Raw genomic sequence first — 26,394 nt, 5'->3', positions numbered from 1 at the left:
AACAAGGGTGAATACAGGCATACTTCATTTTATTGTACTTTGAAGATGTTACATTTTTTAACAAATTGAAGGTTTGTGGCCACCCTGCATTGAGCAAGTCTATTGGTGCTGTTTTTTTCCAATAGAATTTGCTTACTTTATGTCTTTGTGTCATATTTTGGTAATACTTGCAATATTTCAAACATTTCATAATTTTATATTTATTATGATGATCTGTGACCAGTGATCTTTGAGGTTGCTATTGCAAAATATTATCACTCACTGAAGAGTCAGATGATGGCTAGCATTTTTCAGCAAAAAATTTTTTTTTAATTGAGGTATAAGGCTATTGCATACTTAACAGGCTACACTATAGTATAAACATAACTTTTATATGCACTGGGTAACCAAAAATTTTGTGAGATTCACCTTATTGCAATATTTTCTTCATTGGGGTGGCCTCAGATTGAACCTACAATATCTCCAATGTCTGCTTATATAGCATAAAATCCAGTCTCCTTGACACAACGCTCTAGGCCTTCTGTAACCTTGGCCTGCCCCATTTTTCCAGTATGCCTTTTCATGGCCCTATTCCATTATAAATCACAAAGCAAACCTTTCCCCTAACAAGGCTTGGATTTTCCCACTTTGATAGGGAAAGTATCTAGCTGTCCCATCTGTTGTTTTCACTTGACTGGCCCTTTTGCCTTTCTCTGCTTATTGAAACCTACTCATTTTTTTTTTTTTTTTTTTAAGACCATCCAGTTATCCCTTCTCCTTGAAGCCTCCACCTGCTCTGGTAACACCTGGTTAATATGTCTTTGATAGCTTCAGTCAAACACATATTTCATGACCTTATTCTATTTCATTTTCACCACAGCATTTAGAATGGAGATTTGGTCAAATAGATGCTAAGAAAACTGGGTGGCATGGAAATAATATAACTGCCTATCTGCTGACTTTGCTGAGCACTCAGCCCTGCCCAGAGTGTATACATCTTGCTATTGAACAAGTGCTAGAAAATGATACATCATAGGCACAGGGGCATGGTTAGAACACGATTAGACCAAAGTCTTTTCCTCTCTTAATTTTCTCTGGAGGAGTAGTGAGCTGGGCTGCAGAACGTCGAGCTTCCCAGCCAGTGTTCCCCCAGCAATGGTTTGCAGGTCTATGGAGAGAGATTCCTCTCACTCCTCAGGATGGCCGACCACGCTCAGAACCATCTAAACCCCTGGGCCAGTGGTCTGGCTGTTAGTTCAGTGTGCCTCACAGACACCAAAAATGGGCCCTATTTTAAACAGGGTTTGGGGATACTGACCTTTGTCAAATTAGGACAAGATCACAAACGTGGGTGCACACACACTGCGATGGAAAATGGCTCTGTTTGGATTTAGCGTCATCTCTGTGGGCGAAACAGGAAATCTGCCCCTTAGGTCTGGGTTGGTATAGATTCACAGATGACTGCTCATTCAAAAAAGAGAGCTAGGTAAAAAAAAAAAAAAAACCTTCTAAAGTCACTCTTTCTGAACCTGGTGAGTAGTCAATAAAGGATGGTGGAACCTGAATGAATTACAGGATTCAGAATCAAGCTAAGCTCTGATTCCTTCTAAAATACAAATTTTTAGATAATTTTAAATTCATCCTTTCTCCCGTGTTTTGTGCTTTATGAAGGTTTGGTTTTCCACATCAGGATTTTTTTCATTGGCGTGGACATTCACCTGGATCTTGACCACAACAGAGTTCTGCGTGCTGATTCAGAAACCAGTCCTTGAGGTAAGAATTCACCTACTGAATGAGGATGCCTTCTAGGTGCAAGGCATCTCCTTCACCATTCACAAGCACGATTTATTCACTCATTTCTACACTGACTTCTATCTCCATCCACAGAGTTAGTAAAAGGGGTCTTGACTTTATAAGGGCCTTGTAAACTGAATCCATCCTTGCAAGGCCTCCTCCCTTGCCATGGGAAGGACTCCCAGACACACTCTGTGTTGTATAAACCCACATTTTCATCACCTGGCACACCTCTTCCACTTACAACCTGTGAATTCCCTTCCTTTATTCTAGCCTGGTAATGCTTCTTGCTTCACTTAAAAGTGTGATTGGGTTTCTGGGATCTTCTTTCTATTAATGGTCAAGCATGGTAAAGTCCTATGTAAATACAAGCTCATCCAAAGCCTTCAGTGACCTCCACTGTGGAAATAAGCTCTCCTTCTTCTTGGCTCCTGACATTTTTTCATAACTTTTCTACTTACATGTACCACTTTTTCAAGTAATATGGGATCTTCAGATCCCCAGCAGGCTGTGAAATGATTGAGGCATTTGCCTCAGATGCAGAATTTAAGCATTCCCCCCCAAACCAAGTAACAATACATAACATCACAGTTTAAAAAATAAAAATTAGTGCAAAAATCCATGATGAACAAATATAAAAATTTTCAATATCGCCTAGATCAGTATTTTCCCTTTTATTTTCCTTTTGTTTTCCTTTCAGATTCTTCCTTTGGCCCCAAGATTCATATGATCTAGCACTGTTACTGATTCTGTCTTTTTTGGAAGTTTTAATATGTTGTTCATCATAGATTTTTGCATTGATTTTGATTTTTAAAAGAATATTTCATTAGTGTGTTGTTTATCCTGATTCCCAAGTGTTTTAGTGTCACTAAATGTTGTGCTTCAGGTCAGTGCTCATTTGCCTTTCCCTGGATTCTGGCTCTGATCAAAATAGCAACTAGCACAACCTTTTGCCCACTGATAGGCACTCAATTTATATTTCAGGAATGAATGAATGAATGAGTACTAGTAGAGATATTTTAGGTGTTTTTTTCCCTTTTTTTTTTAAAGGCAAAATGACACCGTGCTCACAGTCCAGCATCTGCCTGACATTTAGACAGACAGTGACACAGGCATGTTGTAGTAGTCTTAAGTTGCTGCATGTTGTGCCAGTCAGCTTTGCTAACTAATTAATATACTTGATCCTGGGCCTCTTTTGCTGTCACAGAGCATCCCCTTCCAGTCTTGCTTTATCTCATAAACAATTTTCAAGAAGCTAAATAGCATGGATGTATAGAATCACCTTTTACCTTCTTCTAGTAAATTGTACACCACTAACAACAAAAATAACCTGTTTGGAAGTCGAGAATACTGGGGACAAGGGTTTTGTTGATGGTTTCTGCAGGAGCTTCAGTGGTTGCGTGGAGAGGACAGAGGCAAAGGGTTGGAAGAACAAACATGATGGAATGGGGTCTGCCCCTCAGAATAATACCCAACTTGGAGGAAAGTAAAATGTTATTTCATTACAACGGCACAACACAGAGGAGAGGTTCCTGTTTCTCAGGGGAAGAAGACACAATCACGGAGGCGTTGAGTCTGAGTCTCGCACATGCTCCAAAGTTGATTCCTCAGTAAAAAACAAACATGATCATTCACAAAATCCTTTCACAAAATCAGCTTTAGAAAGATGAGCCTGTAATAACAAAACTGTTTCTCTGCCCTGGTAGATGGCCTGTGATAGTAATGTTTTTGATTTAGTTACAGGAATTCTGTCCAGCAAACAATGGTGTTTAAGTGTTTTCTCTGGGTTCTGTCCACATAGTAGTCACTGTCCTGAAGTGGGGAAAATAGATCTTATTTTGTAATAGTGATTATGATTAATATTTTTTGTCCTATCATCAAATGATCATTAGCCTTTATCGATCCTCACTCCTTCTAACCTTAAGTAGTCCAAGGGTAAAAATGGATAACTAAATTAACTTTCAAAAAACTAGTGTTTCTTAGCAACTACCTCTTTGTTTCACTGACAGTCTTCAAATTCCTTATTTTTCCATCTTGTTCTTTGCTGTCTCATTGTGATGTTACCAAAACTTCACTTCTGGTATACCTCTGGAAATTTGGGGATCTGAGACCCAGAAAGGTGCTCATTTTAACAAATTATCTTTCAGGGAGAATATTTAGACACTTCTTAGACTATTAAGGAGGCTCACTAACACTAGGTTAAGATTTCACTTTTCTTGAGGGCCTATTGTGTGCTAGCCACCATGCTAGGCAGCTTTCCCATGTTATTTCATTGAGTCCTTTGAAGAGTCTGGCAGGAGAGCAAGTATTGTCAGCCCATATTGAAGAAATAAAAACCAACACTCCAACAGGCTGTGATGTGCTCAGGTCACAGGACTATGAGGAGCAAGTCTGAGGCTTGGCTCAGGTCTCTTGCTTGTTGTGTTGCCTGCAACTGTCTGGTTATTGTCACAGGAGAAAATTTGCACCTCTTCTGCTTCAAGATATGGTGAGGAGATGTTTATCCAACCCAATTTGTCATGTTGTTAGATTCAAAGGTGAAATGGAGTCAATCCTAAGGTTTCTGATATTATTTAAAACTGTATGAAGAGACAAGCGCCATGTGATCATGTCTCTAGACCCTGTGAATACTTTCCCTGAAATTTCATATTTTTTTTCAGGGAAACTTCTTTTTCAAAAGGGTCACCCTAGCCTCCAAAAAGGCTTACAAGGAATAGGTTTTAAATCACCATGGAAAAATTGATAAAGAATGGGAAAGATATGTATGGGAAAGAGAATAATTTGATTCTATAAAATGAAAAATGCATCAGAGTTTATTCGCCTGAATTTGGAGGGGTATATGTGGGCATAGTTGTGTGTGTGCTGGGGGTTGGAAGAGAATGTGTCTAACAGAAATTGAATGATGCTGGAAAAGACATTACTCTGGACCATATTTTTGATGAAGAAACAATCAAGTATTCATGGCTACCACTCTAATGGATAAAATAACTCAAAAAATAGCACAGGGAAGTAAGATAGAATAGTACAGCACAGTGGTTAGACCTATAGGCTCTTAAAATCAGTTGCAAGAGTTTAGATGCCAGTTTTGCTACTTCTTAATTGTGTGACATTTGACAGGTCACTTAAAAACAAGCAAACACTGCAAGTTCAGTATTCCCATCTATACAGTGGACACAGTAACAGTAAGTACACGCCAGTATGTTATAAAAATTAAATGAGAATGCCTATAAGGTATCTAACTCTTCATAAAAATGTGCTATTATCAAAAGGAGGGTATATCTAATATTTTTGAGCTCCTTGTAGTAGAATAGTCTACTTCTCAGGTTCAAGAAGTTGGAAAGAGTTAATCACGACAGAAATTGTCACCAAACTTAGCAATAGAGCAAGTGATTTTATTAGTGGAAGTCAATATGACCCCAGTAACCAGGCCTACAAAACGTGGGGAAGAGGACACCTGACCAACAAATAGTAATAATCACAAGACTATCGGCAGCTGAGCCCTCAGGGCATCTGCATTCCTTTAATAATTAGTAGGCAAATAACCCTGCTCAGAGGCAGTGAATCTGCACCAAGCATACAAGCGGCGCCAGCAAAACTAGAAAAAACTAGCAGATGCCCCTTGCAGGAAATTTAATTAAAGGGGAAAGGCCTCTAATAATGTTCCCATTGTGCTTTTGACTTCAATTGGAGAAAGCAAACATTGTGCAAATTCTCCAGACTAGGAGGCTGGCGTGGAAACAGCCAGACCCATGGGCTTCCTTGGCTCCCGCCAACAGCCTTTGCGGCTGTGTCGATTGATAACCACTTCCCCAAAGTCATGCAATACTTTCAGATCAGCACAATTCTGGGTCACAAAATGGGTGGGAAGCCATAGAGTTCCAGGTCCTCTAAATAAAGTTAAAGATTACACCATTTGTAATGAAACACCTTTGTGTTTCCTCATGGCCTCAGTTCCTTAGTCACTGATAATACAATAAACTCCTCAGAAATAATTCATGGAACTGAGAAATGAAGCCTCACCCTCATGTTCTGAAGTCAGGCCTCACTCTGCCTCTTGGAAGGAGGATGGAACATCTGTGTTACATCCTCAGCCTGTGATATCTTCTTGCCAACGTGGAGACTCCCAAGTTCTTGGAGGCAGCGTGCAGACAGTGTAACAGGTGCCTGCCCTGGAATAGCAGTGTCCGATTTCACATGTGGGCTCGGGATACCAGCTCCATGGCCCTGGGCAAATGGCTTTGTTCTCTGTGTTTCTCGGTTTCCTCATCCACAAGATGGGAGCAATAATAGCACTTTACCCATACTGTAGTTGTGCCTGGCACATTGTGTCTACTAAATAATTGTCAGCTATTATGCCCATCCTTCTTAGTAATTAACGATGGTCTCACCCTGTGAAGGTCTGGCAAAGAATTCTTTGAAGATGATTATAGTGACCAATTAAATGAATATTTTATAAAGTATCTTATTTTGAATCCATGCCCAGAAGTGGAATTGCTGGATCATGTAGTGGTTCTACTTATATTTTCTGAGGAACCTCCACACTGTTTTCAGTAGTGGCAGCACCATTTTATACTCCCATCAAAAGTGCACAAGGGTCTTGATTCCTCCACATCCTTGAAAACACTTGTCTTCTTTTTTTTTTTCCCAAGCAACAGCTATTCTAACTGGAATGAGGTGATGTATATATCATAATGATTTTGTTTTCTTTTTATCAATTATATTTCAACAAAGCTGTTTTTTAAAAAATCTAACCTTGTACCTTACATATTATAGGCATGTCACACAACGTAGGTAGCTACTGGCTCTTTGATTGCTATGTAGAATAATAACATGTGTTGCTTCTTCTCAAATTATATCCCGTTCCTTCAGCTTCTCCCCTGCTTTGACCTTTTCTGGTGAATCTGTTAAGGGATTACAAAGATCTGCATTTGGCAAGTCTTTACAGGGTTCATTTGAAATGCAAACACCCACTTAATGTTAAGAATACAGAGGGAAGAGGCACAGACATGAGTGTGGATAGGGTCCCTCCTTAACCGAACTTAAATTCAGGTTAAACAAGTGGTAACAACAAAACCTGAGAAGTGTTAGGATCAGAAACTCAGAGTGAAGGAAACATGTATCAGGAACTCACAGGAGGAAGAAGGAAAGACTTCCTTAAGGAAATGAGAAGTGAAGAATTCTAGGCATCAGCTGCACTTGAGAAAGTGCTCCAGACTGGTGAAAGATTGTGGTTCGAAGAGCTGGTAGCGGGAAGAGATGGAAAGGTGGGATGGTGGCCAGATTCTGATGTCGGCTTGGAGGCCATGTCAAAGGGTGAGGCTTGATCCTGAGAATGATGGGGGATTTGCTGGAGGGTTTCAGGTAGGGAAGGGGAATGTTCCCATCTGAGATTAGGAAGCATCTTTCTGACTGCTCTGTGAGGCAAGAGGGAGTGCGGGGTCCTGCTAAGAGGCATTAATGCATCATCTCTTGATGATTTTGATCCCAACTTGGATAAAGGCAAAGAAATGGGTGGCTTTGAGAGAAATTTAAATAGTAGGCTTAAAACCCAAGCTAGCCTCACCCCACCACTCAGATAGGGATGGACCAGGTAGAAACCTTAACCTTCAGGCTACTCTTCTGCCAGTAACACCCAAAACATATTTAGTCTGGAGAAAGACAGTAAACTTACATCCAAAGTGGAAATAGGGTCTGTCTACACATGCCAATTGTCTGCACTAATCTACTTGACCCATTGCTTCAGTTAATGAAGGGCTGCTTGCCTGCCTTTCACCCTAATTATGCTTATCATCCAGGGTCCATAGATGCCAGGAATAACTCAACACCAGTCCCTCTAGCCAAACAATCAGCAAACAAAGATAAGTTTAAAGAGTGTCAAACCCAACTTTATGACTCCCTCATAGGCACCAAGGGCATTGTCCCAATAGCCTCAGCCACCAGACAGGATGGCCCAGAGCTGCTTGTTAGTTGACCTGCTGGGACTGTGACTCATCTATTTACTGCAGAGCAAAGGTAACTTGGGATGTAAAAGTAGACAGCTGCCTGCCATCCGCACCTGGAAACGAGGGCACGGGTTCTTCAACGGGAAGTGTTTCCATTGGCACAGACCCAGGCTGGATGAAGCCTGCTGGGTGAGAAGTCACGCCATGGGATGTGTGGGGATGCATGCACATATTTTAAAGAATGGGGTCGTCACAGCTGACTGGCTGTTGCAGGTCACTTTCATTGTCTCACCGAGTAGCTTAAGAGGCCAACTGATAATCACTTGTAAGTGTTTTTGTTATTTACAATTTCAATATAACCAGACTTCTTTTCTTGACAGAGGTAAGGTTAAGGGCAGAAATAAAGAAAGAACAATAATAGTATTAATACTATTGTATCATTTATTAATTATTGTTTAGAAGGTGCTATGTCATTCAAGTAATATACATCACCTCTAATCTAGTGATAACAACCTGGGTACTCATGTGAACTACCTGGGGAACTTTAAAATACTGATACCTGGGCCCACCTGCCAAACGTTCTGACCTCACTGATTCATGAGAAGCCCAGGCATGGGCATTTTAAGGCTCCCCAGAGAATCCTGGGCTTCCCAGGTGGCTCGTCGGTAAAGAATCCACCAGCCAATGCAGGAGATGAAGGAGATGTGAGCTTGATCCCTGGCTTGGGAAGATCCCCTAGAGGAGGAAATGGCAACACACTCCAGTATTCCTGCCTGAAAAATTCCATGGACAGAGGAGTCTGGAGGGCTTCTGTCGATGGGGTCACAAAGAGTCGGACATGACTGAGCACACACACACACACAGAATCCCAGTGTGCAGCCAGTGTTGAGAACCACAGCTTTAATGATGATGACAGCATGCAACATTGGGATGCTTAGCTTCATCTGATAGACGAGAAGGGGGAAAAGTAGAGACAGAAAAAGTAAGTTGCCTAATTGCAAGATCAGGCACTTCATCCTTGAGTCTGTCTGGTCACCATCCTCCCTCAAAATCATTTCCCTTACTATTCAGCGGGTCCTTGGTAAGGAGTACACAGGGAGAGCGCAGAGTGGAAGAAGCAAGCCCAGGACCATAGCACCACACAGGTACCTGGAACTCTGTATAGGAGGTGCTACCTTGCCCTGAGGCAGCTCTGCCGCAGTGGATGAAGATTCATAAAAGAGAGAAGCCAAGCAGGCAGATAACCCACCCTCGTGGTGGCAGCAGCTCCGAGCTTCTGTCTAAGCCCCCGGGGATGGCTCTCAGGAGATACTTGGCACACACTCAAAAAGGGTACAGCCGGCAGGCAGCCCCTTTGCCATAATGGCCTGCAATAAACATAATCAAGTAGGATTCTGAAACCGCATTCCTATTCCTTCCAGCTGGGAAGACAAGGACTAAATATTGGAGGAATAAAATGTGGCAGAGGACGCTATATCTGGAACTAATTGAACATATCTGAGCTTCCCTTGTGGCTCAGCTGGTTAAAGAATCCGCCTTTGATGTGGGAGACCTGGGTTCGATTCCTGGGTTGGGAAGATCCCCTGGAGAAGGGAAAGGCTACCCACTCCAGTATTCTGGCCTGGAGAATTCCATGGACTATATAGTCCATGGGGTCGCAAAGAGTCAGACACTGAGTGAACTTTCACTCACTTCACAAGCATGGGCCTGTTGTGTTTCAGGAAAAAAAAAAAAGATAAAGAGTGAAGCATGGATACAAATTGCAAGTTCAGCTCCTTTATGTCCTCTCACTTGGGAGTGGCCGGGAAAGAATAACACTCTGAGGAAAGAACAAAGGAGGGGAGACGTTTCTGGAATCTGGGTGGGAAGTATCTGGCCTGCTGGATAATTCACATCTGACTCCTACTGGTACATTCCCCACAAAGCTTTGGACTAGCCACCTTCATTCATGTATTTACTCATGTAAACAGTCATTAAGGGTTTAAAACTCTCGGGATTCTTAGAGGAGTATGACCCGTCCCTGACCTTGAGTAACTCACAGTTCAGTAGGGAAGGAGTCACAGGGGCCTGGAGGGGCAGCTTCTCACGTGGGCCTTCCTGACTGCCTCGCAGGATGAGCCAGCGGAGATAGTGGAGCTGGTGTTCTCTGTGAAGCAGGCAGCTTCCACCGAGAGACAGAGATTCCCTCCTCTGCCTCAATAAAAGATGTGCCTTGTGAAATAGCCTCATAGGCTTCACTGCAGAAACATCCCTCTCTAGATTTCAAAGACTTGGACTTTCTTCTCTCTGTTCAAGCCAAAAAGCAAAGTGTCCAAAGTGAGACTGAATTCCTTACTCAGATTTTTTTTTTTAAACAGAAACACTCAATTCTGAAGGCCTGCCAGCCACACTAAAGAGCTTTTCCCAAGAAGGCATGGGCCAGGTAGAGGCGGCTTTGCAGGGGGGCAAGTGTTAGGCTTGGGACTTAAAAAAAAATCCTATTCAGATGAGGTTAATAGTACACAGAACACAGGCACTGCGTGAAGGAGTCATTTTTCCCTTGGTAAACATTCTGTTTCATAATGTCAAATGTCATGACAGGGCATAACAAGGGCAGACACACAGATCCTTGGAGGGAGGTATTCCTGGATTTCAGTCCCAACACTGCCACGTGGGATCATGGATGACCTCCTGCAGGTCTCTGAGCTTCACTGCTTCTCTGTATAAAATAGGGCTGTGGGAGTCCCCCCATCCACTCTGGTGGGGAGAATTAGGTGGCATGGCAGCAGAAGAGTACTTGGGCTTGGCACAGAAGGGGTCTCAGCCAGTGGTAGCTGTGCTTCCTGCCCTTCTGATGTGACCTCCTGTTTCCAGTCCCCCTCACCATACAGCCCCCTTTCAAGTCTCTAAGCTCAGTCATCCCTGCTCTCAGAAATGTCTACCTTTTTCCAAAAGTGGATGATTCACTTTTTGATCCCTTTCTGCTCCTCAAAACACGGCAACATAATCCCTCCGTAAGCTCTTTGGTTGGATATTCACAGACACCCACCTGTGTCCAGTCAACTTATACCGAGGGCAGGATGGCAAGGGCTGGGCTCTGGTTCCAGAATCAAGGGTGAAATGTAAAGGTTTCTCAGCCTTCCCCACTGACTCAGTGGTAAAGAATCTGCCTGCAGTGCAAGAGCCACAGGAGATAACGAGTAGGATCCCTGGGTCGGAAAGATCCCCTGGAGGAGAGCATGGTAACCCACTCCTGTATTCTTGCCTAGAGAATCCCATGGACAGAAGAGACTGGTGGGCTACAGTCCATGGGGTCTCAAAGAGTCAGACATGACTGAAGAAACTTATATGCAGAGTACATCATGAGAAACGCTGGGCTGGAGGAAGCACAAGCTGGAATCAAGATTGCCGGGAGAAATATCAATAACCTCAGACGTGCAGATGACACCACCCTTATGGCAGAAAGCAAAGAAGAACTAAAGAGCCTCTTGGTGAAAGTGAAAGAAGAGAGTGAAAAAGTTGGCTTAAAGCTCAACATTCAGAAAACTAAGATCATGGCATCTGGTCCCATCACTTCATGGCAAATAGATGGGGAAACAGTGGAAACAATGGCTGACTTTATTCTGGGGGGCTCCAAAATCACTGCACATGGTGACTGCAGCCATGAAATTAAAAGACGCTTACTCCTTGGAAGGAAAGTTATGACCAACCTAGACAGCATATTAAAAAGCAGAGACATTACTTTGTCAGCAAAGGTCTGTCTAATCAAGGCAATGATTTTTCCAGTAGTCATGTATGGATGTGAGAGTTGGACTATAAAGAAAGCTGAGCGCCGAAAAATTGATGCTTTTGAAGTGTGGTGTTGGAGAACTCTTGAGAGTCCCTTGGACTGCAAGGAGATCCAACCAGTCCATCCTAAAGATCAGTCCTGGGTGTTCATTGGAAGGACTGATGTTGAAGCTGAAATTCCAATACTTTGGCCATCTGATGTGAAAAGCTGACTCATTTGAAAAGACCCTGATGCTGGGAAAGATTGAAGGCAGGAGGAGAAGAGGACGACAGAGGATGAGATGGTTGGATGGCATCACCGACTCAATGGACATGGGTTTGGGTAAACCCCAGCAGTTGGTGATGAATAGGAAGGCCTGGCATGCTGCGGTTCATAGGGTTGCAAAGAGTTGGACATGACTGAACAACTGAACTGAAGTATCTTAGTGCAAATGCATGAAGGTCTCCCAGCTCCATTTCTGTCTCCCTCTCCCCTGAGAGAGCCACCCCAAGTCACTTTATTTCTCCATCACCGTGACTTTCCCTTTGCCATTTTGGAACACTCACTTACCACTAATGTTCAGAAGTCTTTTGTTTCTGCCTGTGCTGAGTCTGCCTCTAAGACAAATCATGATCTTTGTCATAGTTATGCTCTTTGCTTCCTGAGTGAAATAGCACCAGGTTTGATTATATTTTATTATTTACAATTAATTGTATTCTATTATGTATCTCTCTTTGGTGGTGAGTGGCAGAGGCATGCATGTTAGTTGCTCAGTTGTATCCTACTCCTGGTGACCCTGTGGTCTGTAGCCCTCCAGGCTCCTCTCCCCATGAGATCCTCCAGGCAAGAATACTGGAGTGGGTAACCGCTTCCTTCTCCCGGGGGCCTTCCCAACCCAGGGATCAAACCTAGGCCTACTGCAGGCAGATTCTTTACCATCTGAGCCACCAGGGAAGCCCGTTAAAAGAGACGATCCAGTACAAAGTCACACACAGGTGCCAGTGGAGATGCCGCCAGAAGGGAAAGGCCCCTGAGCCAAGTGCCCCTGAGGCCGGGATGTTGGGGGTGACTTGGGAGGGGTCCAGCCTGCTCACTCCTGCCTCCACCCCGCAGTTCAGCCTCCGCAGCTCGCCCTGCGCCCCATGGGGCCCCAACAGCGCCTGGAGCAGCTGGCTCTCCGGCTGGAACAGCCCTGGCCGCGCACCCAGCCCGCAGCTCAGAGCCGGTGCGAGGAGCGCGACTCACTGCTGTCTGGCAAGGGTAGGCGCAGCGGCAGCACGGACCAGGAGGCTGAGGACAGCCGGCCCGGGGTGGGGACCTCGCCGGGCACACGTGCCACGCCGCTGCAGCGCCTCGAGTCCCTGGAGCACCGCAGCACGCTGCACCTGCGGCCCGCATGGTCGGCCACCCCGCTGCCCACCAGGTTCCACGACTGCAACAGGCAGCCGCAGCCCTGCCCAGCGAGCTCTTCCTCCGCATCGACAGCCACAAGGAGGACGCGGCCGAGTTTGACAACGACGGGTTTGCTGATTCATCCCATTCCAATATTTCATAAATCAGCTCTCAGAATCAAGACCATTTTATTATATTCTTCTACTTGTAAATAGATTTTTTAAATACTCATCAAATTTTTTAAAAAGCATATATAAATATCTATAGTCTGTGATATAATGGCGAGAGGGGGACAATCTGAAACAAGAGGCCACAAGAATATTTTAGAAGACAGTGCTTGAACATAAATCCTTCCCTTCTCTTCCCATTGTTTTCAATGGGTGTGAGGCCTTGGTCAGCTCATACCAGAACTGTTACAAAGCTGTCGTATTTGTTCTACAACCTCCAGCCTCTTTCCCCTGCAGTCATTGCTGCCCAAGTACTTCAGTCCTAATGTGACAGATCACTCGTTTCCTAATAGCTCCCAGTGATTGCAGGATAAATTCCATCCCCCTCAGTGAGACCTTCAAGGTGTTTTGCTATCAGGCTTCTCCTGACTTTCCAAGGACTCCATTGCTGCCAAATGGATCTACTCATTGTCCTCTGATAGTTCTGAAACAGGTTCATTTGACCCTTGGAGATGAATATGATATCCCTGGGCAGGATGGTGCCCCTGAACCCCACTTCCCCTTTGACTTTTCCCTGGCAATTCCACTATCCATCAGCTTCTCTGCTCTGACTGTTTCACAGTCCTCCTTCAGAAACCCAGAAATAGTGTAACATCCCTAAGATATTGCTCTCTACGACACTCTATGTCCAAGCACATTTTTATATACTTTTGTCTTTCCCACTGTGCACCAGTCCTCCAAACACACCTGAGCAGGTACGGAGAGAGAGGGAGAGAAATTCCTGATGTTTACTGTCTATCTACTGCACACTGAACATGAACACATTGGGATACATTTAAATTCACCTTCAAATTTCAAAAGGGCTGCCCTGGTGGTTCAGATAGTAAAGAACCTCCCTGCAATGCAGGAGACCTGAGTTCGATCCCAGGTTTGGGAAGATCCCCTGGAGGAGGGCATGGCAGCCCACTCCAGTGTTCTTGCCTGGAGAATCCCATGGACAGAGGAGTCTGTCGGGGTACAGTCCATGGGGTTGCAGAGAGTCAGATATGAATGAGTGACTAACACTCAAACTTATATGGAGGTATTTTTGATTCACACTTTCCAATGAAGAAACTGAAGCTCAGGAGGGGTTAATGACTTTTTCAAGGATAGTTATATGGTGCCAAAGAGAAAAGAAAAAGAGTTGTGGGATGGGGCTTGTGAAGACAGGCTTCAGAGATGTGGTGGGAGCAGACAGAGCCAGACTTCGGTGGGTGGCAGGAGGGGAGCACACCCTGAGTGCGAGCAGCGCCTCAAAGATGCCAGGCTCACCCTGACAGTGGGGTCACTTACAGCTTTTAGAGATCACACCTGATACCTTTAAGAAGGCAACATTAAAGCTAATTGCCTGATTTTGAGCACGCAAACCCTGAAATTCACTGGAAGAGCCAAAGTTCAGGGGTAAGTGAACTTTACTGCAGCAAGTTGAATACAGAATAAATGCTGACGAAGAGGCAGAGATATTTCTAACTGCAGGTCAAAAGAGGACTTTTAACACAAGATGGCTGTCATTGGGCAAACACACAATCCCAGGTGGTTTCATATAGCAGGAGAAAAATGAATGAGTCTACATGGGTCCAAGGATAATAAAACTGTGTATGTGTGTCTGAGTGTGTGTCTGTCTGTCTGTGTAGTGTATACTTTCTGCTCAGTTTTGCTTGGAACCTAAAACTAAAAAAAAATAAAGCCTATTTAACAAAATGAAATAACTTAAAAAATTTTTAAATGAATGAGTCCAGATCCCAAAGCTGTCCTCTGAGACATAAAAGGAGGGGAGAATGTGCCCTCCTTTTGGTGCGTTGGAGCACAGATACCTGCTCAGTTGTCATGTTCCAGGGTCTTTTATTTTTCCATTTTTCTCCCCAATGAAATGCCTATGAGCACTGAAGACTCAAATGCAAGATATGGAAATAAGAAAGAGGTGGAAGGGGGACAGTGAAGAGAAGGAAGTAAAGGATGTTTGAATAGCTTACATATTGAAAATAAAAAACTGGCTGCATGTCTCAAAAGCATGATAATTAAGTGTCCATGAATAGTTTTACAGAATGTTTACTATATAGTAACCCAAGGAGGCTGCTCACTTGTCTGATTTTCTTCTAATTTCTTCTCTGAATCAGGCATGACAATACCTGCTTTACATGATTATGATGAAGATTAAATAGCATAATGTGCTTTTAAGTCTTAGCCCCAAAGCCTGCATTCATTCATTGAAAATAGTTGAGTGCCTAATATGACCTAGATATCAAGCAGATAGAAACAGATGTGATTCTTCCAGGCTCACTGTTTTTACAGTCTAAAGGGGGAGACAGATGTCAAACAAGGAAACATAAAACTAATTAATTACAAGTTGTGGAGAATTCTATAAAGGGGAAAGCCAGGGTGCTATGCAAAAGTAATAGGGCCTCTGAGTAAATGATCAATAAATAGTAGTTAAAGACAGATATTACTTTGTAATTAGGATTCATTTTTATCAGACAAACCTATCCACAAAGAATAATTGAGAGAAACTAGATAAAATATTTTTTAAAAAATCTGTTTGAAGGAATATAAGAGCTACCACAGCAGCAAGGGTAGACAAGATTCCAAAAGAGAAGGTAAATACAAAGAGGTAAGATTAAAATGCAGCTCTGCTTTTTCCTGGAAGCATTTGCAAGATGGTAAATGGCTGAAGATAGTTTTCAGCAATCTCATGGAACAAAGTTAAGAGTTCATGGCCCACTAAAGAGGATGAACACTGTCAGTTTTCAATTTTTGAACTCTAGAGGGCAATGCTATGAATAAGGGCAAAGTAAGTACAAATTAGCTCTCACAAAAACTAGAAGCAGCTTCACCCTAGGTTGGATTATGATGATTTGCCTAGCTAAGATAATCACTTGGGGCCTCAAATTATTTCAATATTTTTTCATAGAATAGTGTCTAGTATTCAATTTAAAAAGTTCTAGTGTGTCAGGAGACAAGCCAATGACCAAAAATCACTTGAAGGCAATAGAAACAGATCCATAGTAGCTGTAGATACTATATAGACACTGGAGTCTCAGACACACACTTTAAATACTATTAATTATATTAAAGAAAATCAATGACTAGATGGATTTCAACAGACAATTGGAATCCATAAAAAGAAAAATAAGGAAGTCAGTGAACCAAAACAAACAAAAAAATACAGTAAATAAAATTGAAAATTCAATAAATGAATTAGGAGCACATTAGACACAGCTGAAGTTCACTGCCTCCCGGAGTTTGCTCAAACTCATGTCCATTGAGCTGGCAATGCCATCCACCCATCTCATCCTCTGTCACCCACTTCTCCTCCTGCCCTCAGTCTTTCCCAGCATCAGGGTTGGTTTTCTGTTGTTTTTTTTTTCCCCAATGAGTCAGCTCTTCATATCAAGTGGCCAAAGTATTGGAGCTTCAGCTTCAGCATCAGTCCTTCCAATGAATATTCAGAGTTGATTTCCTTTAGGATTAACTTTTTTGATCTCCTTGCAGTCCAAGGGACTCTCAAGAGTGTTCTCCAGCACCACAATTCAAAAACATCAATTCTTCGGCTCTCAGACTTCTTTATGTTCCAACTCTCATATCTATACATGACTACTAGAAAAACCATAGTTTTGACAATATTGACTTTGCCAACAAAGTGATGTCTTTGCTTTTTTAATATGCTGTCTGAGTTAGTCATACATTTCTTTCAATGAGCAAGTGTCTTAATTTCATGACTGCAGTCACTGTCTGTCGTGATTTTGGAGACTAATATATAAAATCTGTCACTGTTTCCACTTTTTCCCCGCCTATTTGCCATGAGTGATGGGACCAGATACCATGATCTTAGTTTTTTGAGATGTTGAGTTTTAGGCCAACAATCCTCTTTCACTTTCATCAAGAGGCTCTTTAGTTTCTCTTCAATTTGGGCCATTAGAGTGGTATCATCTGCATATCTGAAGTTGCTGATATTTCTCTTGGCAATCTTGATTCCAGCTTGTGAGTCTTCCAGCTCAGCATTTCTCATGATGTATTCTGCACATAAGTTAAATAAACAGGGTGACAATATACAGCCTTGACGTACTCCTTTCCCAATTTTGAACCAGTCCATTGTTCCATGTCCAATTCTAACTGTTGCTTCTTGTCCTGTATACAAGTTTCTCAGGAGACAGGTAAGGTGGTCTGGTATTCCTATCTCTTTAAGAATTTCCACAGTTTGTTGTGACCCACACAGTCAAAGCTCTTAGCATAGTCAATGAAGCAGAAATGGGTGCTTTTTTTGGAATTCCCTTGATTTTTATGTAATCCAACAGATGCTGGCAATATGATCTCTGATTCCTCTGCCTTTTCTAAATCCAGCTTGTACATCTGGAATTTCTTGGTTCACATACTGTTGAAGCCTAGATTGAAGGATTTTGAGCATTACTATGCTAGCATGTGAAATGAGCTCAATTGTATGGTAGTTTGAATATTCTTTGGTACTGTCATTCTTTGGGATTGGAATGATTATCATATATAAACATAAAATTGTAGTGCCAGAAAGAGAGAAAGAGAATGGGTAGGAACAATATTTGAGGAGAGTTTTCCAAAACTGATGAATGACTCAAACCACATATGGAAATGGCTCTATGAATCCCATGATGGACAAATACAAGTAAACTATGGCAAGACGTAGCATAATAAAGCTGCTGAAAATTGGAGAAAAGATAAAAATGTTAAAAGCAGCTGAAGGTAAAAAGGACACATTATCTTCAAGCAGAACAATAAAACTGACAGCTGAAGTCTTAAGAAAAATTAGGAAAGTCAAAGACATTTGTATCCCATTCTAAGGTGAAAAATATCACTTCCAAACTGGAATTATAAAAATTATTTTTCAATATTGAAGATAAAATTTACTAATTTTAAATTTATTTCTGTTCTGTATCTTTTAATTATAAAATAACTTACACATATGGAAAACACACAAGACAAAGGTATAGTTTTATAAATTATTTTAAGAGTAATACCTTTGTATCCACCATAAAGAAATAAAACTTTGCCAGCTACTCAAAAACCTCTCTTTACATGCAGTTCCAATGACAATGCACTATCTTCTCTAACAGCAACTTTTACCTTTGTATCAAACTTTAATTGTCATCTCTTTCTTGTGTTTATAATTTTGTTATCCGATATGCCTCTCTCAACACTATAGTCTATTCTGGCCCACTAAAAAAATATGTTTGATGTGGTACATAAATCTCTTTTAATCGAGTGGGGCTCCTCCATTCCTTTCTTCTGTAGGGACTGTATCTGTTGAATATCTTGGCCTGTTTGACCTATAGGATTTCCCAAAGCCTGGATTTTGTTAAACTCATAATTATGGTACCTTTTAATAAGTCCCTCTCCTCTCTGTTGTTCTTGAAAATTTTCAGCAGGATCCAGATACTTGAACACTGTATTTTCTGGGAGAATTTATCACCAACACCTACCTGCAGGGAAGGAAATGTACAAGGGAGGTCTTCAGGCAGAGAAAAAGTGTTGCTAAGTGACAGTAAAAAATTACAAGATAGAATAAATAGGAAAAATATGTATGCTGTTTCTGCTGCTAAGTCGCTTCAATCATGTCCGACTCCGTGCAACCCCATAGATGGCAATCCACCAGGTTCCTCCTTCCCCGGGATTCTCCAGGCAAGAATACTGGAGTGGGTTGCCATTTCCTTCTCCAAAAAAGAAAATATGTAAATCTAAATAATATTGAGCCTATAAAATATGAATACTGTCATATGAGGTTTAATTTTTTTTTCTCCTTGTTTTACTGCTTTTTTTTTTTTATTAGTTGGAGGCTAATTACTTTACAATATTGTAGTGGTTTTTGCCATACATTGACATGAATCAGCCATGGATTTACATGTGTTCCCCATCCTGATCCCCCCTCCCACCTCCCTCATCCAATCCCTCTGGGTCTTCCCAGTACACCAGCCCTGAGCACTTGGGGTTTTAAATATACAGAGAATTAAAATAGTGACAGTGATAGCATGAAAGTCAGAAAGAAGATAGCGTTAAAGTCAAAGTGTTCAAAACTCCTTTCATTGCACAGAAATTGCTTTTAAAAATACTACTTTATATTAAACTTTAATAAATCCAGGATTCATGTTAAATCTCTAAATAATCTCTGAAAGAATGCCAAAAGATTACCTAAGTGCCAATTATGAAAAAATGGAATCTTAAAACCTACTTGACTGACCCAAAGGAAGATAAAGAGAAAAAGGAACATAGAATGAATGGGATAAACTGGAAAAAATTAGCTAAGATGGTAAATCTAAACTCAAGTGTTTCAGCAATTATATTAAATGTAAACAATTGCTAAATTTTGTACTGTCAGACTGTATTAAAAATATCAAAACCCAAAACTACAATGTTTATAAGAGAAGCATCTTAAATACAAGGATATGGAAAGAATAAAACTAAAAAAAATGAAGAAATATAGATCATACAAGCCATAACCAAAATGAAGCTGACATAGTTATATTAGTACCAAATTAAATTGTAAGACAAAAAAGGATCCTGTAAAAATGATAGAGGTCAGTCCACTAGGATTTAAATTTGTAGTATTTAATAATGTAGCTTCAGAATATATGAAGAAAAAGTGATAGAATTAAAGGAGAAATGGGCAAATGCCTAGTCACAGTGGAAGCTTTTAAACATAGTTCACTGAAACTGACAGAACAAAAAATAGAAAAATCAGACACAGTCTTTGCCTATATTGAACTTGCACTAGAGTAAAGAAAACATATAATAATCAAGTGAGCACATGAATGAATATGAAATTGCATTAGCTGAGTGCTCTGAAGGGGAGGAAGACTGGTTTATGACAATGAAGATGATTTCAGGCAAAAAAATATGACACTGAAAGATGAACTCCCCAGGTCAGTAGGTGCCCAATATGCTCCTGGAGAAGAGTGAAGAAATAACTCCAGAAAGAATGAAGAGACAAGAGCCAAAGTGAAAACAATGCCCAGTTATGGGTGTGACTAGTGATAGAAGTAAAGTCCGATGCTGTAAAGAGCAATAATGCATAGGAATCTGTAATGTTAGGTTCATGAATCAAGGCAAATTAGAAGTGGTCAAACAAGACGGCAAGAGTGAACATCAGCATTTTAGGAGTCAGTGAACTAAAATGGACTGGAATGGGTGAATTTAACTCAGATGACCATTATATCTACTACTGTGGGCAAGAATCCCTTAGAAGAAATAAAATAAGCTTCATAGTCAACAAAAGAGTCTGAAATGCAGTACTTCGTTTCAATCTTAAAAACAATAGAATGATCTCTGTTCATTTCCATGGCAAACCATTCAATATCACAGTAATCCAAGTCTATACCCCGACCAGTAATGCTGAAGAAGCTGAAGTTGAACAGTTCTATGAAGACCTACAAGACCTTCTAGAACTAACACCCAAAAAAGATGTCCTTTTCATTATAGGGGACTGGAATGCAAAAGTAGGAAGTCAATAGATTCCTGGAGTAACAGGCAAATTTGGCCTTGGAGTACAGAATGAAGCAGGGCAAAGACTAACAGGGTTTTGCCAAGAGAATGCACTGGTCATAGCAAACACCCTCTTCCAACATCACAAGAGAAGACTCTGCACATGGACATCAGCAGATGGTCAATACCACAATCAGATTGATTATATTCTTTGCAGCCAAAGATGGAGAAGCTCTATACAGTCAGCAAAAACAAGACCGGGAGCTGACTGTTAGCTCAGATCATGAACTCCTTATTGCCAAATTCAGACTTAAATTGAAGAAATTAGGGAAAACCACTAGACCATTCAGGTATGACCTAAACCAAATCCCTTATGATTATACAGTGGAAGTGACAAATAGATTCAAGGGATTAGATCTGATAGAGTGCCTGAAGAACTATGGATGGAGGTTCATGACATTGTACAGGAAGCAATGATCAAGACCATCCCCATGGAAAAGAAATGCAAAAAGGCAAAATGGTTGTTTGAAGAGGCCTTACAAGTAGCTGAGAAAAGAAGAGAAGCAAAAAGCAAAGGAGAAAAGGAAGGATATACCCATTTGGATGCAGAGTTCCAAAGAATAGCAAGGAGAGATAAGAAAGCCTTCCTCAGTGATCAGTGCAAAAAAATAGAGGAAGACAATAGAATGGGAAAGACTAGAGATCTCTTCAAGAAAATTAGAGATACCAAGGGAACATTTCATGCAAAGATGGGCACAATAAAGGACAGAAATGGTATGGACCTAACAGAAGCAGAAGATATTAAGAAGAGGTGGCAAGAATACACAAGATCTATACAGAAAAGATCTTCACAACCCAGATAATCATGATGGTGTGATCACCAACCTAGAGCCAGACACCCTGGAATGTGAAGTCAAGTGGGCCTTAGGAAGCATCACTATGAACAAAGCCAGTGGAGGTGATGGAATTCCAGTTGAGCTATTTCAAATCCTAAAAGATGATGCTGTGAAAGTGCTACACTCAATATGCCAGCAAATTTGGAAAACTCAGCAGTGGCCACAGGACTGGAAAAAGTCAGTTTTCATTCCAATCCCAAAGAAGGCAATGCCAAAGAATGTTCAAACTACCTCACAATTGCACTCATCTCACACACTAGCAAAGTAATGCTCAAAATTCTCCAAGTCAGGCTTCAACAGTATGTGAACTGTGAAGTTCCAGATGTTCAAGCTGGTTTTAGAAAAGGCAGAGGAACCAGAGATCAAATTGCCAACATCTGTTGGATTATCAAAAAAGCAAGAGAGTTTCAGAAAAACATCTACATCTGCTTTATTGACTATGCCAAAGCCTTTGACTGTGTCAGTTCAGTTCAGTTCAGTAGCTCAGTCATGTCCAACTCTTTGCGGCCCCATGGACTATAGCACGCCAAGCTTCCCTGTCCATCAGCAATTCCTAGAGCTTGCTCAAACTCATGTTTACTGTGTGGCTCACAACAACCTATACAAAATTCTCCAAGAGATGGGAATACCATAACACCTTACCTGCCTCCTAAGAAATCTGTATGCAGGTCAAGAAGCAACAGTTAGAACCAGACATGGAACAACAGACTGGGTCCAAATTGGGAAAGGAGTACATCAAGGCTGTTTATTGTCACCCTACTTATTTAATTTCTATGCATCATGTGAAATCCTGGGCTGGATGAAGCACAAGCTGGAATCAAGATTGCCAGGAGAACAGATATGCAGATGACACCACACTTAATGGCAGAAAGTGAAGAGGAACTGAAGAGCCTCTTGATGAAGGTGAAAGAGGAGAGTGAAAAAGCTGGCTTAAAACTCAACATTGAAAAAAACAAAGATCATCATATCCTGTCCCATAATTTCATGTCTAATAGATGGTGAAACAATAGAAACAGGGACAGACTTTATTTTGAGGGGCTCCAAAATCACTGCAGATGGTAACTACAGCCATGAAATTAAAAGACACTTGCTCCTTGGACAAAAAGCTTTGACCAACCTAGACAGCTTATTAAAAAGCAGAGACATTACTTTGCCAACAAAGATTTGTCTAGTCAAAGCTATGGTTTTTTCAGTAGTCATGTATGGGTATGAGAGTTGGACCATAAAGAAAGCTGAGCACCAAAGAATTGATGCTTTTGAACTGTGGTTGTTGGAAAAGACTCTTGGGAGTCCCTTGGACTGCAAGATCAAATGAGTCAATCATAAAGGAAATCAGTCCTGAATATTCATTGGAAGAACTGATGATGAAACTGAAGCGTCAATACTTTGGCCACCTGATGTGAAGAACTGACTCATTGGAAAAGACCCTGATGCTGGGAAAGATTGAAGGCAGGAGGAGAAGGGGATGACAGAGGATGAGATGGTTGGCTGGTATAACCCACTTGATGGGCATGAGTTTGAGGAAGTTCTGGCATTTGGTGGTGGACAGGGAAGCCTGGCAGGCTGCAGTCCATGGGGTTGCAAAGAGTCGGACATGACGAGTGTCTGAACCGAACTGAAGTGGAGGAAATCAAGAAAGGCTTTTCTAAGAAAGTGAAACTTCACCTCCGACCTGAAAGATCTCAGATCTTTCAGATCTGAAAGACAATAGGGTTAATTAAAAGATTGAAAGTGGACACATAAAGCAAAGAGCATAAGATATTGGGCTTCATGGCATCCTATGGTAAGAAGAAGCATATGAGTTTGAGGAACTGGAAGGTCTGAGTAACCAAAGCACAGTGTGTGCAGGAAAATAGCTCAGATCAAGCTGGAGAGAAGGGTAAAGCCAGAACATTGAGAATTTTGTGGGTTGTGTTAAGGATCTTGGGGTTTATCCAGAGGGTAATGAATGGGAAGGCAATCAAGAGCATTAAAGCAGGGTGTGGAGAAAAGGGAACTCTCCTTTACAGTTGATGGGAATGGAAATTGGTGCAGCCCCTATGCAAAACATTATCCTGGTTCCTTAAAAGACTAACAGCTGCCATATAAGCCAGCAATCCCACTGCTAGGCATACTTCTGGAAAAGATGAAAGCTAATTCGTAGAAGTACAAGCACCCCGTTGTTCAAAGTAGCACTATTGACAGTAGCTGAGAATGGACGCCCTCTTCAGTGTCCATCAGCAGATGAATGGAAAAAAAAGAAGTGGTACGTATAAACAATGGAATACTACTCAGCCATAAAAAGAGTGAAATAATGCCATTCACAGGAAGGTGGGTGGACCTAGAGATTATTATACTAAGTGAAAAAAGTCAGACAAAAAAAGACAAATATCATGATACTGCTTATGTGTGGAATATAAAAGACCATACAAATGAACTTATTTATAAAACAGAAATAGACTCACAAACATAGAAAACAAACTTGTGGTTACAAAAAGAGAAAGGTAGGAGGGGATAAATTAGGAAGTTCAGATCAACAGAAACACAATATTATATATAAAATAAACAATAAGGACCTACTGTATAGCACAGGAAACTATATTCAATATCTTGTAATAACCTTTAATAGGAAAGAATCTGAAAAGGAATATATACATTTCTGTATATATTATATATATATGTATGTATATACATACATATACATACATATATATATAAATGCATGCTCAGTCATGTCCAACTCTTTGCCCACCAGGCTCCTCAGTCCATAGAATTCTCCAGGCCAAAATATTGGAGTGGGTTGCCATTTTCTTCTCCAGGAGATCTTCCTGACCCAGGGTTTAAACCCACGTCTCCTGTGTCTCTTGCATTGCAGGCAGATTTTTTTTTTTTTTTTTTTACCACTTGAGCCATTGAAGAAAGATTTCCCAGAGACGGATGGCAACCCATTCCAGTGAATTCCATTCCATTTCATTTCCAAACCAGTATACAACAAAATGATTCAGTTTGTATAAGTTTTTTATATATATACAAGCTGAATCACTTTGTTGTATACTTGAAACATTGTAAATCAACTGCACTTCAATAAAAAATGTTAAAACGGATTTATGTTTGGATAAAGATTATTCTAGCTGTGGCATGAGAATGAATTGTAGAAGGTGAAGTCAGAGGAGGCTAAACCACCCAGCAGTTTTTACCAGAGGAGAGATGGTGGTGGAGACAGTGGAGATGGAGAGGTGTCAGATTCAAGAGATGTGTTAAAATCAGCAGGTCTTGAAGAAGGATTTTACATGGTGACTGAAGACAAGGGAGACATCAAGGGTGTCTTCTCAGGTTCTTGCTTGTGCAAATGGGTCTGACAGGGATGCCATTCTCGGAGATAAGACAGAAGAAGGCCAGGTTTTGGAAGGAAGATTATAAATTCAGTTTTGGACATATTCAGGTTGAGGGTTTTTTTTTCTGTAAAAGCTTGTTCTATAGAATGTCTTTTCAAGATTCTTAATTGATTATTCTCTGTGGTGTTTGTTTTACTTATTTTTCTTACCTCCTCCAGTCTAACACTTTAAAAAATGCAATCACAAGTTCAGACTGTGGCTGTTTATCATGTCTCTGCATCCAAATATTGATGCTTGCCTAATTTGAACCTTCCTGGGGAGTAATGAAAACAAGAGAGAAGATGGAAAATATGTGGAGATTCCCCAGGAATGCTTGCAGGATGTCAGACACTGATCCCAGTTAGACTCCAAATGTGTCAGGGAACTTTCCTGGCTCTGGCTATCAAAGGCCACCTATTGAGGCAAGATTGCTTTTCTTGAAGATGCTGCACGAGGATGAACAAGCCAAGTTTAGCAGAATTGGCTCTCAACACACAGGGCCGTTTCAGAGAAACACTAATGATCTTTTCCTTCATTGAAAAGTAGATTTGTCAAGGATATGAATAAGGTGTCATGTGAAAGAGAAGCCAATCAGCTCTTTCAAAGCAATTTCCTGTTAGAGCTTCGGAATGGGGGATGCCACTTCCCTTGCTCCAGGCTGGTTGAGATCCTGTTGACAAGTTGTCTTGAAATTCTTCCCATGAGAAAGCACACAGTGAAGATGACAGGCTGTGTGAGTCAATTCACATCCAGAGAAAGGGACTATGTAGTCATGACATACATGCACCTTCTCTCTGGCATTGACCGATAACCTTAAGAGGATATATATTGGACCTTTTTTCAACACATTTTTATTTTCTTCTGCCTGTATATATCCTTTAGTTGTGTTTGAGGCTTAAAAGATGAAATTGGATTTCTGTCTGTAGATATCTGATTTAAAAATTTTTTTTGATTATGGCATCCGATTAGAATGAGCTTTGTAGATTTTATGAGGATTAAGTTATGTGTTATTCTTTAAGGCAGCTTACATATTAAGATTTTCCCCGAAATCATTATTATTAAGTTTGCCTAAAGTTTCGACCTGGGCTTCCCTGGTGGGTCAGTGGTAAAGAATCTTCCTGCAATGCAGGAGACCCGGGTTTGATCCCTAGGTCAGGAAGATCCCCTGGAGAAGGAAATGGCAACCCTCTCCAGTATTCTTTCCTGAAAACTCCCATGGATTGAGGAGCCTGGCAGGCTATAGACCATGGGGTTGCATGAATCAGACATGACTTAGCGACTAAACCACCACCACCACAGTTTCAATAGTTGGCAATTCCTTACTTGGAATAGAATTTTGAGTTTTGTAACTGTATGAAGAAGGAGACAGATGATTTATACCTGTTTCACAAGGCTGAACATAATTCAATTGTCAAAGAAAGAAATGTGGTAGATGTTCAGGAACTTGTTCTTTTATGTGATTTCTGTATTTCTGATTTGTTTGATTATCATCTTAGGAATTTATAAATGCTATATATAGGTAGCCTGGGTCAAAGAGCTAGTTCTAACTTAGAACTTAATGCCAGCCCTAACTGGTCTTAAGCATTAACTTTGCTTAATACCAGTACAAAAGTCTACATACTCAAAGCTATGTTTTTTTCT

Source organism: Muntiacus reevesi, chromosome 11 (assembly GCF_963930625.1).
Source record: "Muntiacus reevesi chromosome 11, mMunRee1.1, whole genome shotgun sequence".
NCBI lineage: Eukaryota > Metazoa > Chordata > Mammalia > Artiodactyla > Cervidae > Muntiacus > Muntiacus reevesi.
This window is presented reverse-complemented; position numbering follows the sequence as displayed.